The 18996-nt window shown below is 37.9% G+C and overlaps 1 protein-coding gene across 3 annotated transcripts in view; it reads left to right on the top strand.

The window, feature by feature from the left end:
• The first annotated feature begins 562 nt into the window (after positions 1–562).
• Positions 563–18996, top strand: part of LOC124169842 (multiple C2 and transmembrane domain-containing protein) — a 251284-nt gene continuing 232850 nt past the window's right edge. For all 3 annotated transcript variants that reach the window (XM_046548628.1, XM_046548629.1, XM_046548627.1), the window contains exon 1: positions 563–709. The gene's annotated coding sequence lies outside the window, so the exon portion shown is untranslated. The remainder of the gene's footprint in view (positions 710–18996) is intronic.

Below are 18996 nucleotides of genomic sequence, written 5' to 3'. Positions count from 1 at the left end.
GCATTCTTTAAATAACTTTTATCAAAACGCGGCTGATTCCACATTCAAGTCTCCTGTTGATACGTAAGTATGAGTCATCATGTGCGTTTAACAGAGGATAGTGTAATTACTTCCAATTTTGTGTTTAAAGAGGTCCTCCGACCTCAATTTGTACATGAACATTCCAATTAAATTTTGTACATTTAAAAATTAGAAACGCGCCTGTCATTTCTGTGGACCTGCATTGAAAAGAGTGGGGGAAGCCCGCTGGGAGCGGGCGCAGCGCGCTCGTACCTAATTATTATTATTGTTATTAATATAGTTATTATTTTAATTATTACTATGCATCTAATTTTCTCTTCTTTTTTGTTTTGTTTGTTGTATTGCAGCGGAAAGAACCCGACTGAATGTGGAGGTGGAGCAAGCAAGTGGCGTCCCTCTGGTTCGCCACCTCTCCAAGTCCGCGTCCGACCTGAGCAGTGGCGGAGGCGGTTGCGGGGACAAGGAGGGTGGCGGGGGCGGAGGGGGCGGCGGGGGCCCGGGGGCGGAGGGGCGGGAGGGCCGCGAGGGCCCTTGGGGGCGACACTGCAGGGACGGATCCATCTCCCCGAGGGGACGGGGGTCGCCGCCGGTTCCCGTCGCCTCCGGCCGCGGCGCCACCAGCGTCCCTCAGCTCAGCGAGAGGGTGTCCGTCGCGCAGAAGACACACAGCTTCTTCACCACCCTCAAGGTTGGTCGGTTCTTCTGGAACTTCTCTCCGGTTTCCAGTTGCTTTAACCCATTTGGAATGGGAAATATTTTTAAATTAAATCTTATAGTCAGCCATAGGCAAATGTCAACATTCATTTAGGAGGCTACAGATCTAATACGGATGCGAGTAGAAATTTTTGTTAAAATTTGCTACGATCAACATACTAGTGCAACTATTAATTTTAATTTAGTAATGGAAATTTTTTTTGGTCAAATCTTCTTTAAACAGACCAATATCAACATTCATAGATGGCCACAGGTTGAATACGGATGCGAGTAGCAATATTTGTTAAAAAAAATGCTACGATTAACATCCCAGTGTAATGATTTAATTAGGAATTTAGAAAGGGAAAATTTTACTTTAAATCTTCTTTAAGCAGACAAATTTCAAATCTCATAGATGGCCACAGATGGAACACACAGGCGAGCAGGAAGATTTGTTCAAATTGCTACGATCAACGTACTAGTGTAACTGAATTTATTAGGAATCTTCAAAAGGATAATTTTAGTTTAAATCTTCTTTAAACAGAAAAATGTCAGCATTCATAGATGGCCACAGATTACATATGGATGCGAGTAGCAATATTTGTTAAAATTTGCTATGATCAACATACTAGAGTAACTGAATTAATTAGGAATTTGGAAAGGGAATATTTTAGATTAAATGTTCTTTAAACAGACAAATGCTAACATTCATATATGGCCAAAGATGAAATACAGAGACCAACAGCAAGATTTGTTGAATGTTGCTACGATCAACATACTAGTGTAACTGAATTAATTTGAAATCTATAATGGGAAACTTTTAGATTAAATCTCCTTTAAACAGACAAATGTAAACATTCATAGATGGCCATAGATTGAATGCAGAGGGGAGTCTCAAGATTTGTTAAAAATTGCTACGATCAACGTACTAGTGTAACTGAATCAATTTGGAATCTAGAAAGGGAATATTTTAGGTCAAATCTTCTTTAAAAAGACAAATATCAACGAATAAATGCGATGGTGGTTGGCGTAACATGGTGAAACTCCTTCATGATGCACAAAGGTTAAGAAAACACTTAGCTGTTTCACAAAATATAATATAATGCGACCGGTTTCGATACAGCGTATCATCATCTGGCAATTACAAGTATCAGTACACAGAATTTATACCCTTGAAGGCGTTAGAGGGGTGGTAGAGTGGAGGTGGAGAAAGGGGGGAACTTCGGAGTATCCATTATTGGATGCAATTAGTTTGATTGTGTTTAGGAGTTTAGCTCCTTCATCCTGTTGTAATTCGACAATGAGAAGTGGTGTCTTGAATTGCGGTGTATTATTTGGTGGAGGGGGTAAGGGAAGGGAAGGTAGGTTTGGGAAGTACGTCGCTGATGGGTCACTCCACCATAAGCGACGTACTTCCCAAACCTACCTTCCCTTCCCTTACCCCCTCCACCAAATAATACACCGCAATTCAAGACACCACTTCTCATTGTCGAATTACAACAGGATGAAGGAGCTAAACTCCTAAACACAATCAAACTAATTGCATCCAATAATGGATACTCCGAAGTTCCCCCCTTTCTCCACCTCCACTCTACCACCCCTCTAACGCCTTCAAGGGTATAAATTCTGTGTACTGATACTTGTAATTGCCAGATGATGATACGCTGTATCGAAACCGGTCGCATTATATTATATTTTGTGAAACAGCTAAGTGTTTTCTTAACCTTTGTGCATCACAAATATCAACATTCATAGATGGCCACAAATTGAATACAGAGGCGAGTTGCCAGATTTGTTAAAAATTGTTACGATAGACATACAATTGTAACTGAATTAATAAGGAATTTAGAAAGGGAAAAATTTAGATTAATTTTTTTAAAACAGACAAATGAAGTGAATAGAAGGCCAAAGATATAGAGGGGAGCAGCAAGATTTGTCAAAAATACCGCTGATAACTTTTGAAGCTGGTACAATCCATCCCCCTTGCTCAAAGAGACGGTCTCAAAGCGAAATTTCAGTGTACTTTTTGTATGTAAGATAAAAGCTATGATAGAAGAAATATTAGAAAGACATGGAAAAGATAATTTTAAATTTCCTGTATCCAAAGATATGCTTTTCCTAAAGATTGAATCCTGCTCAAGCCCGTGCTGGGCCGCCGGGACACCGGAACCCGGTTTCCCGGTGTTTTTCGGTGCGCCCTCCAGCCTGGAAATCTTTGGAGCCCCCCTGTTCCGAAACTGACACATTTTACAGTCAGAATACCAACATTGAGCAGTTAACCTGATGATAATGATGTCTCATTTAACAGCATGAATAACACCGTCTTGAGTAAATAAAACTATTTATAAATACCCCCACAACCCCCGGTCGTCCTCCCCCTGCATGGGGCTGGCGCCCTCTGGCCATGGACGTCCACTATCCTAAGAAGGGGACGAGCTCGGGCCCGATCCTGTTTTATGCTGGTAGAAAATAGATAGGTACCTTAGACTTTGAAACCATATCCGCCCAGTGTAGTCATGAGACCAGTGGTTATCCAGTGGAAAAACCTTTGATGAATGCATCAGCGAAATACTTTAAGGGTTTAATATATAATAAGGTTTACTTAGACGACCAGAGTACCAAAACATCTAAATATCTTCAAAATCGACAGCGGACATTATTCTTGGCGGAAATGGGCTAATGTGTGTACTTGGTGATCGGGATGGTGTGGTACTTAGAATGCCTGTTTAAGTTCAATCTCTTCGCGTTCAAATCCCGGCGGTGGTGGAGAAATTTCAGAGATTTCTCGATCCCTGCTTGAGTTAATTGGGTTCGAATCCCGGTCCCGGTGAATGATTTTTTCCTCTGTGAAGTTTTCGCGCAACTCTCTGTTACTTTTAATTTACATATGTATTGCTGTTTCAATTGAATTGAATTGAATGGACAACCTTACGAAAATTGTTTCGTTGCCGTTAGTGCGAAAATAATCTCTCCACTCTTTACTTCTTTGCCTCTGTTAACGTCCACACCTTGCTCCCAAATAGAAACATACCCCATAAGTGTTAACTGATGATTTATTTTCTTATGTGTATTCTTGTATTTTTAACTTTAGAAAGTACCCTCTACCTATCTAGCTAATACATAATAAACTTATGATAGTAATAAACACATAGAGAAAAAACAGCAGGGTTTTTCTGACAATTGAAAAATATGAAGGTGCCTCTTATTTTTTCTTTCTTAGAGCATATCGATGGCTAAGTTCTGACAACACGTATCTCAAAAATAGCAACTTTTCAGGAGAGGATAAGAAACGATTTATATTTTTGATTGCACACTGAAATTAAAAACCAAAAATTCATGAAACTGAAAAAGAAGCAAACATTTGCAAATAAAGAGTTTTTTTTGCTTGAATGTTATTTTTTAAATGTTATTACACTTTGTTTAAGATACCAGTCTCAAACCGGCCGAATTTTGAGATACGTGTTGTTAGAACTTAGCCATCGCTATGTATTCTTAAGAATCAGAATTTGGTGTCAATATGCATTAACATGACTTGTTCATTCCCTATTTTTCTACGTAGTACCCATAAAGTTCTAAGGCCGTGCGCCAACATTTTGGGAAAGCATGTATTCCCTGGCGCTAAAATCTCTTGTCTTGTGGGCGTAGGCATACCGAGCGTGGCTGATCATGGATCTCTGATTCTGCATCTGCTGAGACTGTAACTTTCTTTACTCATCGCCCAACTGTACTCATACCAACTGCAGCATCGTCATACCCTGAACACAAACGTTTATTGATCTTAACCTCAGTTTCTTTTTCGCCCACGAGAAAAGGGTAGTTTCCTTCATCAAAGAAAACGAAATGCATTGATTGCGATTCGTTACCCACCATTAGAGTTTTCATAATATAAAAATTATATTTGGCTTTAGAAATACCGGTTTAGACGACTGGCAATGGTCAATTTTAACCTCATTTGAAAAAGGCCAGATTGGCGCTCATGCGATGCAACTCCACGTGACGTCACAGGGACCTAGTTTCTACCTAGTTATAATCCTTATTTAAGCCAAGCGCTACCAGCTACCAGGGTACTCTGCTACCTGCTAGTATCCTGCGTCGTATCAGCGCTCAACGCCTCGCCCCAAGGTCATCTCACTTGCGGCAGTGGGAACCAGAACGACGTCATACTGAGTTTTCCCAGCATTCATACTTATGCGTCGCGTTTTCGCGCGCTTGAAAATTTTCACTATTCATTTGATCGCGAATAATAGATATCGTCATTTAAAAATCTAAAAGCGTGAAATACGTACTCCAGGAGTAATAATCTTTCGATTTAGGCAATAAATAATAATAGGAAACCACCCTATTCAATTAAAAGCCACTGCTTTTAACGTGAGTGCCATGATGATAACGTAGATGCCATTTAATGCCAACGTAGATGCCACTGCTTTTAACGTGAGTGCCATGATGATAACGTAGATGCCATTTTAATGCTGTACTACGGTTCTGCCATCCGCTAGAACGGTGTCAAACTTCATCAGCACAGAGAACAAACATCGATTGTGAAGCACCGACAAGGACATTGATCTATGTACATCAATGGCTTTTTTTTTTATTTGGGGGAATTCCTTGTTGAACGACCCTCGTACTTAGAAACAGTACATTTTCGTTGTTTTGGACCAAGTTTAAAAAGAATAGCAAAGCAGAGATGTACTGGGAATGTATGTCGCAACACACGAGACCGGAGAGGATACGGTGGTATGGAAAATGTCATTCGAGTAGGGAACCATTTCGTCCGCGTTCGCGGGTCGAGATAAGGACTCTGACGACGGGTTGGAGTGACGGTTGAAATAAAATAAAAGAAATTCTCAAGTATAGGAATGTCAAAACAGCGGTTCCCCGGGCAAAATTGGCTGCTCGTGCATATTTCTGGGACGCTGATGTTGAACTACGCCAAGGGTTTTTTTACGACCTGGCATAAAAAAATGATGAAAGATGTGTCTTCAGCGAAAGGCTGCGAAAGGACCCTAAAAATAAACCAAATATTCAATATATCCATTGATTTTTTACGGTGTGAACGGAATAGATGCATAGATTATTGCGAGCAACTTTTTATGTGCGAAAATGTAGAAAACAACATTTTTCTACGATCATGAAAACTTTTCCCATGAAAAATTTTACGCTTCGAACAGCCTACTGATTTCTCAACAGCAGTAAATACAGACGCACAGGTTAGTATAACTTATTCTTCGTAGGTAAGGCTAACCATAGAGGCGCAGGAATTTAGATTTGGTGTTGAATTTTTATCGGTTTTCCAGCTTGGTGAAAGTTTCCATTATTTTTCAAGTTTCGATATCGATTTCTTTACCTGTCGTAGTAATAACGATGACGTCTTGACCGATTGGAATTAGAGATAGGAGTTTTGGCAATTTTCCTTCGAATTCAATTATTTGAATGTTTGAATCGATAATGCGAGGCCAGTCCTGATAATAAGAATAAAGTTATGTACCTACTTCAAGAATGATATTCGTCTAGTGATGGAAAAATGTCGATCGATAACATACTGTGATAAGGAATCACTGTCGGCGGCAATTGGCGGCAAATACTAAGTTAAAAATAATTGTAAAGAACCAAAAGAGAATATTGAAGTTAATTAATAGATATAGTTTCAACCACTGCTGTAATACTGACCTTAAATCACAGTGTACTGCATGTAATATATAAGCTGAAAATAAAATGCTGAATTGGCTCATTATTATAGAAAACTATTTCAAAAAAGAGCGCAAAGTTCAATTTAATAATACAAATTCTATTAATAAACGTGACAGTCCCTTGTTGAAAACGTATCTTTGCAATAACATGTACGCTAATAGGTTGTTGAAGTATGTTGTACCTCATACCTTAAATTGTATGCCAAAGGCTCTATATAGTAATCTAAAATCTTTGGCCGATATTAAAAGAAAAACGAAAGGATGGTTAATTAGTGAAGCTGTAAACTTGTGATTTCTTTAATTAATATGAAATTTACAAATTATATTAAATTCTCATATTTTTGTTTCAAAGCTCCAAAAATTATTTGTGACATAGCACTGCAGGAACAAGTGACTCTGTACGCAGTCACGCGCACTGGCGCAAAGTTAAATACACCAACAGATGAAATTCGCCATGAAACATTTTTTCTTCATTCGTTCGTGTATTTAAAATTTTTTATATGGCGAACTTCATCCGTTGGTGTATTTATATTTGTGCCATGTTATTGTTTTTTTTTTGTTTATAAAGTTGAAATTTGAAGTGTAATATAAATGCTATGCTTTCAATGTGCCACAATGTAGGATAAAATGAACCTTCTGAAAAGTCATATATGGCTTAGAAGGAATAAGTTGTATATGCTAATGAAGGCAGTGTAACCAATGTAACTAATAAGTAAACAATTGTGATTTAAAAACATTACCAAATTAGCGATCTTCTCAGGAACTTGAAATTCGTCGTGGAATCTTGCTATTTTATTCTTGGTCTCTTATACAATAGCCGAAAATCGCTCTTGTTAACGTTTCCAGTGGAATGTTTTTCTTTGCTTTGGTGATTATAAAAAATACGTATTTTATAGAAGTATGATAAATCTAGCGGGTAAGAACATTAATGAAGATGAGCCGGAGGTAGGCCACTCCCTTGCTATATTCCGTGAGATTTTCAAGATGACAAGATTGAATTTAAACTTTACAACGATTAAATAATCGCTATAGATGGAAAATCAAGACTATTTTAAAGGAAGTACATCACTTCCATCCTGTTAAATTCACCTAATCATAGCCCTTCTAATGGTTATTTACCCTCAAAGAATTTTCTTGCTGCTCTGCTAAGATGAATCGTTGCAAGTGATAATGTGGCAGTGATAGTGATATCATGTGAGCCTGATAGCGTGATTCACCGAAAGAGACCGATTTTGAGGGAGAGGCATTCGAGCGCTGCTTTTTAAAGTTTTAGTGAAGAGGTTTCCCCCTTCGTGATAACAGTTTTTGAGTGGCTGTCTTCTGAAGGACCCGCCGGAGTCAAACCGAGGAGCAGATATTAATTTCTTCCGCCACGTTGAAAAAGAAATCGTGAGTACCTGTTTACTCTCGTTTAGCGCTTCACGCAAGTTTTGATTTACTTTCAGAAAATGTCGTAAAAGGTCATCTGTATTTCGGGATTTGAATCAGTGACTAGAAGGGAAACGCTGAATGTTTATTCCCCTTGTTTTACTCTGCATACTTAGCACAGTAGCGAAGTGTAATATTTCTACAGTGTAACACCCAGTACTACCATGAGACTCGGTACAATTGTCAATAGGGTAGTTTCCTTCATCAAAGAGAACGAAATGCATTGATTGCGATTCTTTACCCACCATTAGTGTATTCATAATATACAAATTATTTGGTTTTATAATTCCCATTTTAGACGAATGGCAATGGTCAATTTTATCCTCATTTGAAAAAGGCCAGATTGGCGCCCATGCGATGCCACTCCACGTGACGTCACAGGGACCTAGTTTCTATACGAGTAGATAGGAGTTTTATATTGTCTGAGATTACCAATGCATGCATGAGGCACAGAGCTCAGGGAAACATCTATTAATAATCACACATTAAAATTACCTAAGATCTGAAAGTTTCCTTTGTTGGTAGGGTATTAATAATCCTTATTTAAGCCAAGCGCTACCTGCTAGCAGGGTACTCTGCTACCTGCTAGCATCCTGCGTCGTATCAGCGTCCAGAGCCTCGCCCCAAGGTCACCTCACTTGCGGTAGCGGGAACCAGAACGACGTCACGCGGAGTTTTTCCTATCATTCCTACTTAGCCGTCGCGTTCTCGCGCGCTTGAAATGATTCACTTTTCGTTTAATCGCGAAAAATAGATATCGTCATTCAAAAATCTAAGAGCGTGAAATGCGTACTCCTGGAGAAATAATCTTTCAATTTAGGCAATAAAAAAATAATAGGAAACCACCCTATTGTCATGGTTACTTATTGTTAGGAACGTGGGTAGCGTAGTGGTTTGCGCAGTGGCCCGTAGAGCTAAAGGTCCGTGTTTCGATTCCTTGTCCAGGAAAATTTTTAATCCTTGGCAATTCATATGTATTAGGACGTGTTTCCTACGTCACTCTATTATTAATCTCACTCTGCTTTCATAGGAATCGCCATGCGAAAAAAATTCCCTTAGACGGGGAATCGAACCACGAAGCCTTGGATTTTACCGGCCCACTGCATATGCCACTATGCTATCAATATTTCTTGTTTCCCATAGCAATAAATTAGTTCGCAATACCTTATGTTAATTTAATGACCTCAATGTATAGTCTTCTAGTGTGTAGATAGTGGAACTGTATATCAGTAGGACCTATGTCTCACTATTTGTGAATCCCCCAAAATTATAACTTGTAATTCAAACTTTATACTTCACGACCCCTTATTATATATATATATTTTTTTATTTCACGAGATGTGGGTCGTTCAAAGTTTTGACCCACATCTCGTGATATAAAAAAATATATATATATAACTTGTAATGTGGTGTGTCCTTATTGAAGTTGTATGGTTGGCATTGTGCTTGTAGTTTCAGTGTAAATTTTCTGATAGCCTAATAAAAAAACTAGTGTAAAAAGCGAAAGAGCAAAGTTGTGGCTTGTTTGTGCGAGGGAAGTAATGGTTTTCTTTGGCTGGGAATTTTAGTTAAAATACAACATTACAGTTCCGATGCAGAAAATATAATTTTTAATAGCGATTTGAATGTATATATGTTACTAATGCAGATTTTTTCTTTATTTAGTTATTTTTATCTAAAACCATAAAAACTAATCAAAATTAATAATAGCGACACAAGTCAAAAGGATGCAGTTATACTTATATGAAATTTACCAATAGAATTTAATTAAAATAGAGTATAATATAAAAATAAAGTTCAAAAGGAATTGCGGGGTTTTAACGCTATTTATAATAACATTTATTACGCTAAACTTTCAACTATAAATCACATAGCACGTGAAAGAACAACCCTAATAGTCTTACTTAAAAGCGTAAGGGTGTTCAATGTATGCACCATTCGTCATCAGGTACACGTAAAGGCTATGTAAGATTTCTTCCCCTTTGATTATTGTCTTGTGAGTAATTTTTGCAAGCGCTTCCTAACAGCGAACGGCGGAAAGATTGGTTTTACATACGTACTGTTATAAAACAACTGTTTGAGTAGCTCTTTCATTTTATGCTCCATTTATGGCTGTAAGTTAAGTTTAACAAATATTATTTACAACACCGCAATTCATTTGGAAACAGTCGGCATACTTTGACTACCAAAATCAGGGTGTAGGTACAACTAAAAAGCATGACTGTAGAACTCACGACACCGCATGAACAAGTACTAAAGAGGATGCAAATTGTAGCGGTGTATCTGAGGAAAATTACTGCACGAGCCATTGCAGAAAATTGCTTGAGAGCTGAAGGGGCGATAAGCAACTGATCAAGGTGGCGTCTATCTCTCTCTCTCCTGCTCTTCTCCTTTTATCTGTATCCTTGGGTGGGTCGGGATGGTAAGGGAAAATGAAACGTGCAGGGATGTCGAAAGAGGGCCGTAAAGCTCTTGCGGGGAAAGCTATAAAATTCGGATGGGTGCCCAAGAGAGAGAAAGAGGGCGGGGAGGCATGAAGGACATTGGGGAAGGCGGCGTGGAACACCAGGGTGTAAGGGATGGGTGGGTGGGCTGAAGGACTGGGGTAAGGTTCCATTAGGTTGAGCGCACCAAGATGATCCGATTTATACTTTGGAAAGGAAAATCCGAGTTTTTGGCGTGGTCGAAGTTCTGCCATCTTGGTTTGGCAATTTTTGGACTTAGTCTCCTACTGATATTTTGATGTGGCTAAGTTGTGTTCCGAAAATGCACTGCAATGAGTGAAAAATGCTACTAAAATCACTAAGGATCAACAGCTTTGCTATTTCCATATCGTATTTTATTGACACCGACCACGGTTTCGTTACAGAGTAACATTATCAAGGTGAAAATTCAGGTAAATTGACAGTATATATAGCAGAAGTTTGGGTCGGGAAAATCTGCTGTATATACTGTCAATTTACCTGAATTTTCACCTTGATAATGTTACTCTGTAACGAAACCATGGTCGGTGTCAATAAAATACGATGTGGAAATAGCAAAGTTGTTGATCCCTCTATTCCTATGATGATGGATTTCCACGCGATGGAAGTTACGCCCGCTACGATTAATTATAAAATCACTAGTATTTCGCCCCTGATTTTTATTGGATTTTTACCATCAATCACGATGCTTCTATTAATGTGTGAACACTGTAGTTATTAGCCACTTCATTAGTGGGAATATCCTTAAAAATATACTTTATTACTGTAATTATTAGATTTCCGTTGGCTATAGTAAAATTAAATACCACTATAAGTGCAGGTAAAAACACTAGTTTACTTTCGTAAATTTTATTTTCAGCTGATCTGGTTGAAGAACGTAACCGTGGTGATTGATAATAATTTTTCCCTGGGAAAAGATGTCATAGCGTCATAAAGTCATAACGCGTTAGGTTGCGTTATCATCATCTATCTAGCTTGCTTCTGCTGCTTTTTTTCCTCTAAAATTGCCTTGCAAACTTTTCGCCTCTCGCTTTTCTTATCCCGTACGTTTATCCATTTGAAGGGATCAGTCGCTGGGTAAACAGTTTCATTCCATTTTCTTTTCCGTTCTGTAGCAATCGTGTCTTGAATTTGTGAATTTCGATCTATTCTTGAATTCCTTCTTTACTGTAGTGAAATGCCATTGTATTGCATTTCTCTTTCCCACTTTTCCGCTTTAAACGAGTGTTTTCCCTGGTTGTGTCATGGACGAGTCGAGTTTTCATTTTATGTCATCCTTCCTCAAAATTTTACGCTCTCTGGTGATGACCAAGAGCCCATTTCAGAACGTAGGCGACGCATTTATAATTTTATCCGCTCGTATAATTTAGCCTTATCTCAAATTTCGTAACGTGTAAGGAGATGAGTTCCTCTGCAAAGAATTTTCAAGTTGCATGTTATTGTTGTGCTACTTTTCTGACAAAATTTCATTTTTTTGCGGAACCGTTGCAAATTTTCACTATGTTTTATTCTTTTTATGTAAATCATCTGATGCGCCTGGATTTTTATTCGAGGAAAAATTTTTCGTGAAGGGATGAAGGATTTTGAAACTCAGTACTAGCTTGTAAATCATCCCGCACATACCTTTTCTGCTCAAAAATTTATGACAAACGTTGGGAAGTGAACGAAGTATTTTGCAGGTTTCTGACCAATATATTATAATTTACCCATTTTTAAAATGAGTTCATTGTTCTTCATAATTTTATTATTAATATATCGTGGATGAAAGATTTTCGGGTTTCCAACCGGGTCAGGTTCTGTATGGTGTAGGCCTACAACATGCAAACTCTGACCTGGTTGGAAACCCGAGAAGCTTTCATCCGTACTATTCACCCGGGAAAGTTCAGGTTCTTTATTTACATACCGTCGTAATTTTTTTCATAAACCTTATCAATTAAGGGATGTTATAACGATTTTATTTCATGGATTTTGATTCCATTTTATGGGCTATAGTCCACACAATGAACTTAATGATGTTGCTGCAGCCAAAGGCTGTTTCAGACTGTTTGGCTACAAGAAATTTGCGAATTGGGACCAGGTGCTTAATGAAATATAAATGGATACTAATATAACGGCATAAAAATTTTACCAGAAAACTAAATCCTTATTTTAAGTTACTAGACATTCGATGAAATCAAATAACAATTCCCTTTGATTTCATAACTAGCAATGACGACCCAGAAAATTTAATTTCCTCTGACTCAAGTGCTTAAACTAGGCGTTTATCTGGGATTGTACGTATCAATCGATAGATATTAATTTGTAAGCTTAATGGAACCACGAGATCGCACGTAAAGAGATTATGAAGGCTTATTTACTACTTAAAAGAGTTTATTGGAAATTGCTCTAAATTACTTTAGCCGTTGTATTTAATTCACATTTAATCGAATTCGATTATAAATAAGGGCTAATAATAGTGGTACGTATTTTATTTATCCAATTAGACGCGTGAAGTAATTCGCCTGTAATTTCTCTGAAAATTAGAGGTTAGAAAACAAAAACGTATGTTAAAAAATAAGCGCACACTTTCGGATGAAAATCAGAGGAAAACATTCCCTTTTAAAACTCATTTATTTGATTAATGTAGAGTAATAGGTTAGAGCTACTTCCAAGCTTATGTTTTTTTTCTCGGTAGATTTAGGCTATTTCGACTAGTAAAGGCCATTACTGGGCGATTTGCGATTCAGTAATTAGAAGGCTATTTCAAATTCCGTCGGCCGGAATATTCGCTACATTTTTTGTGAAGAACACAGAATTCTTTTTCTAAATTTTTGGACTTTTTTAATAGAAAGTAAACGGCAGTAAGTATTCTTACTAAAACAGGCAATCCAGGGTAATTCCATGGTATTACATCGGCGTAGGGCAGAGGCTATTTGTGGCACATATTAATTGGTATTTTAGTACAATACGATGTTCGATTTGAATGTGTGTTTCTTGATGTGATATTTCAAATTCCATGTATTAATTATTAGCGATTAGTGGCCCTTCGTTTTCGTGCAAATAAGGTAAAAGGTATTCAATGTATGAGGAATAACTACCTTGTTGTTATTGACCACTCATTTTTATAAAGCTTTTCAAAGGTTATGGAGTTTTAGTAGTAGACAATATTAAAAAAACGTTCAACTTATCGCTAACGTGTCGTTCTCTCATGCGAATATTACTTGGGCTTCAGTTTCAAAAATTGCATACAGTTATCATGGAAAGTATGTTAGTTTCGTTATGTTTCTGAAGCTATAGCCCTGATGCTTTTCGTATTAAAGAACGAAACTTAAGCGATTAGTTGAACGATTTTTAATGTTACATAAGAGCGAAAATCAATAGCCATTCTGAAATATTATAAAAGATTCTTGTAAAAAAAGGTTTTCCGTGTAATTCAGGATAATTCCATGGTAATTCATTTTATCAAACAAGATATATTTTACCAGTTGTGTGTAAGTCGTCTGGTTGATTAATATTTTAAATACGGTTTTCGCATAGGATAAACATGTTTGTTGATGCTAATGTCAAGCATAGTGCAATAATCATTCCCTGGTGGAGGACCAACTTTTGTTTTTTGTGATAAAATATGTGATAGAACACGCTTCTTTTATTTCTGCTCCGACAGAAAAATTTTGTGAATCGCCTCTAAAGCCAAATGTAGGGTAATTCGTTTAAATAGGCCCACTCTGCAAAGTAGAATAAAAGTAATCCTTTGCAACGTGTGTTTATAAATGTTTCGGGTGAATGATCATCTCAGGTAAATGCGAGTCCTAGCGCATTGCAGCGTTTGAAAATGCTATCTGTCCGCCTGCGTTTATTTTTAATGGGCATAACCACAGTTTACGCTCTTCACGGCTACGCTATTATTTATGTGGCGTCCAGTTTCTGCCTCTCGCGCAAACAGTTTATTTATTATTTCCAATCGTGTATTTTCCCTCGGGGTCTGTTTGATTTTCGGTTGACAACGTTGTGCTGCGCAAATTATGTGCCCTATTTCGATGGTGAGGTGAGAATAACATGAAAAAAGGTATGCTATGTATTTAACCCTTAATTGATCTCATTCGGTCATATTGACCCGACTATGGATGGATCATTTTCTTAGATGATTTTTTAAAATAAAATAACGCCATTCGAAATTGGAATTTTTTTCTAGTGTATTATTTCTTGTAATTCAACTGCTGAGAAAAGTTGGATTTTTAAAGCATTGCTTTGTTTCGCTGCAACCGATGCTTTGACTCGACGCGACCGTGAGCGTATCAGATTTTTCTGCCTTTGACCCGACGCTATATTTTGTTTTCGTCTTGGATTAGTCTGTTTTATAACTCAGGCTGATTTCTTCAAATGTTGTAACGCTCCTTATATTTCCCTCTTTTTATAAAATGCCTATTCCTATGCATGTTTCCTGCGTAAATATTGATAGCAATTTATTTGCATCGGCCATAGTTACCCGACGCGACCAGTTATGTAAGTTTTGGGGTGCGACCAATTAAGTGTTTCAAATGCTTCAGTCTTAAACGGTTTTAAATTTTCCTGGTGAATATTTATTTTATTTTTTTGGGAGTTACCATTTACAGCCGAAGTAGAGTAGAATAAGGGATACAAATGAGATTAAATGCAGCTTATAGATGTTACTGGAGCCTATCAAAATTATTGAAGAAAAAAACTCCTGTCAAGATGTACAAAAAATATAATATGCACGGTCATAATTCAGCCAGTTCTCTTGCATGGGGCCGAGTTTATTCTTCTTAAATAATAGTAATCACCATATTACACACAAGGATTTCTGCACAACAAACCTCGGGAATAATTTTCAAAAATTGCCTCAGATATATTTCTTGGTATGTGCATCTTTTAGATTCAATAAATTGCAGCATTAAATATTCCTGACGTTTAAAAAATTCAGCTATTCGAACGGTATTTATACCTATTTCTCTTCAATAACAATTAAATATTTGCAAGTATATGAGCGGATATTTTCTTGGTTTTTTTTTAAATTGTATGTTTTTTTTATTTTTGGTTTCCATCGACTGCAATGTTTTTGCGTAGCTAATTTCTGTTTTCGATCATTTTTAATATCAATTTATAGTATTAATCGTTCATATAATATAGTGTAAGGGCCGGTTATAATGTGTGGTCAGCGTTAAACGGAAAATGGTACCGCGGAAACCTTGCTCGAAAACTTTAGTAAGCTACAGGAAGTAATCGTTAACGTTTCGTTAAACTTATTATCTACAACGCAAGGATAAATTAACTCCGATTTTCATACTCAACAAAATTGTAACCAGAGATAATAAAAGTGGCTCTAAACAGCCGAAGTAGGTGGTGCAACCAGAAAGTTAAATTTTTTGGATTATTTTGTGTGGCTTTGATTTACCAAGCAAAGGGACTGCATGGAGGAGGTCCAATGCCATTCCATAGAAGGTTGATTTCTGTTGCCACTTCGGTCGCATTTTAATCGGTTTTCAAAAATGTCCGCGGCGCGGTGATGAGTGCAATGCGATCCAGTTTTTTTCCCAATATTTTGCAGTATAATTTTTGTCATTGCGAGGAATATCATTGGAAAGTTATGGATTTGATAAATATAATCATCATGCACATAAATTTCGGTTAAAACCGCTAATTCTACCTTATTCCCCCGTGAAACTCGGATCGATTTGTCCGTCAGCGACGCGAGTGGCGACTTCTGTAAACGCATTTAAATGCCCGGTGGGCGACAGCACATTTAGAGGCCGACTTGAGGATCGTATTTTGTAATATTCGTGTATCCATGACTTCACTTTCATATTTCTCTTTCGGTGCTCCTGCCCATTACTCCGCGATAAAATCAACTGCGCAGGCAACTGGCGTACACTGCCGTTTTTCATGAACTCTTCCTTCCGTTTACTTTGAGTTCCTTCCGTGAACCTCTGGTGTCTTTTTTGACGCTTCCTGTTTCACTAGTAAGCTAATGCACTTAGCCCTAAACTTCCTACCACTTTTGAGTCTACTCAGTTTTTTTATTTAATAGTGCCCCTGAGCTTAAACCCTTTTATGACCTCCTGTTTACCCACAATGTGGCTTCCATTTCATTTTCGCTCGTAGTTTCAGCATATTTTCTTATTCATACGCATCGCGTTATTCGCGTTAAATTTTAATGTGTTTACCAATTAGCGTTAATTACGAGCGAGCGGTTCCATTTGGCCTTTTCACTGCACGAGGTGCGGCCTAGCGAAACTGCGGAAACGATCCTCAGCGAGTGAATTAGATCCTGATTATCAAGGGATCACAATGAAATCGCAAGGTGGCTTACGAAGGAGAAAATCCCGCTACGGATATCAAGAATTCAAAGGAAGTCAGGTGAATCGGAGAACGAAAGTGATATGAATGTGTTTAGCAGTTTTTGGTGGATGGTTTACTGTATACTGATAGATCTATTAAATGCATAGGACTTCCATGTTTGAGGAGATTGCACATAAAACCAGGGGCGCAGCCAGGAATTAGGGCTAGGGGGGGTTTTAGGCGCAACTAATACTTACGGGTGTGGGGGTATTGCATACCAACCAGGGTAAGCAGGAGTTGTGGGGTCCCTCCTCCAGAAAAATTTTAAGAATAATGGTTCAAAATGGCCAGTTTTACGGCTTCCAGAGGGATATTTGATTAATCCTAACACTATTCTATAAGTAATACTGATCCAAATAAGTAAAATGGATTAAACTTAAAAATTTCTCTGAGCTCTGGGGGGGGTTTTATCACCCCAAACCCCCCCTCGCTGCGCCACTGCATACAACAAATCATGTTGTATTTTCTCCATGATTTAAGATGAGCGTAGGGGTAAAGTTAGCTCATGGCGCGATTATTGCAATAAAGAATTCTCCTGTCGACTACTAAATGTGCTATCACCCACCGCGCATTTAAATAGGTTAACCGAAGTCACCACTCAATTGAGTCGCCACACGGTACACTAGCGGTAGAGTGGTCCGAATTCCTCGCGAAAATATAAATAAATGTTCAGGAAATAACGCTATTATTTATAAAATTTCGTAGATTTAGAGTTCGATTATCATTTTTTAATTTTGTTATCAATAATGAGATGGAAAGAAAGAGCATCATTTAATACGAATATCGAATTAAAAGGTACAGTTTCCGGCGTAAGTCGGTCGAAATCTTTGATACGTATATTTGATAGTATACTTTACATAATTAAAAGTACTTGTCTATTGTCAAACTGAGTTTATTTTAACCTATCCAGGTTTCGGCGCATAATGCCATTTTCAAGATGGTTTCAGGTTCCGCATATTATACCATTTTCAACCACCTTGAAAAAGGCATAATGTGCCGAAATCTTGGTCGGTTAGAATAGATAAATGAGGATATAGAAAAGTGCTTTTCATCATATTAAGTATCGAATTACTTGTGATGAAGTAGTTAGGTTTTATGATTTTTCTGTCCCTTTACGTGCGCCGAGTGCCAACTCAATTAATTTTACGGCGATTAAGCATACAAGGGCGGCCCTAACACCATGAAAGCAGTGGTGCTCGTGTGAAATATCGGGTCTGACGAAGGTACAGCCCTCCGCCTTTGAATTCCTTACGGACTGTTGACCCCGTGAAACCTAATGAGGCGGTGATCCGTTCACCCGGTGCATTATGGGTCCTGAAAACGACGGCCAATCGAATAAAGGGCGTCTGCTTCTGTTGTTTACCCTGCGTTTGACGATCCTGACCCTGAGGGGAATGGGATTATAGCGCCTTGCGTGACTCGGGGTGGGAAAAGACGTGGCCGATCGTCAGCTGTCTTGTTTATCGTTCATCGACGTCACAACTGGTGGGATCGCTCCTCAGAAATTTTGATCTAATTCTGGGTGGCAGTTGCTTATCAGGGTATTTCTCTATTAGACATGTGCGATTTGCTGTCAGTCGCATCCGCTAACTCTTCGTCGATTGAAATTCGGTTAGTTTCCGCTCATGACGAATTAATGGGACATTGCACCTGCGTCGGACCCAGAGAAACTGCGACAGAATCACCCAAGTCATAAAGTTTTCGTAATGCCACTGTTGTCAATGCGTTTAAATCATTTTATTATCAATTTTGGCTATTTGGAGATTTTTATTAAAATTTAAGTTGGCCAAAAATGAAGTGTAAATAATTAATTATCAGTAAAATCTGTTGGAACTGTTATAAGAAATAAATTTGATGTTGGTTGCAGTTCTATACCTGGGTATATATATTGCAGAATGATCGACCAGCTGTCAGTCATCTTCGCTGAACCCAGGGTGGGCCAATTTATGGGTTATTTTTGGCTGATATTGGTTATGAGGTCCCTTTAAGTGAAGTGGTGTTTCTTTCAGGAAATATTTTTGCAGTGCTTTTCCTGTGTATCAATAACGTATATTGTTCTTTGATATGGTATTGAAATAAGTGACTAGAAAGTTCGCCTCTCAGAACGGTTTTTAAAATTGGAAATACAGCGTTTATATTGCTGAAAATGCTTTCTCCGATGTTTAACCCTATCTCAGCTCCGTGAATACTAGTTTCATTATCTTACAGTGGAAGCATTTTGTAAGGATTTGTGAGATATTATTTAATTTGTTCTCCATTTTTCCCTGTTCAATACGACAATAAGAGAAATCAAGTGGTGTGTCATTCAGGAAATATTTTTGCATTAATTTCCCAATACTCATTAACGT

Source organism: Ischnura elegans, chromosome 12, assembly GCF_921293095.1.
Source record: "Ischnura elegans chromosome 12, ioIscEleg1.1, whole genome shotgun sequence".
NCBI classification, from domain to species: Eukaryota; Metazoa; Arthropoda; class Insecta; order Odonata; family Coenagrionidae; genus Ischnura; species Ischnura elegans.
The sequence above is the reverse complement of the archived record's forward strand: the minus strand, read 5'-3'. Positions and strand labels throughout refer to the sequence as shown.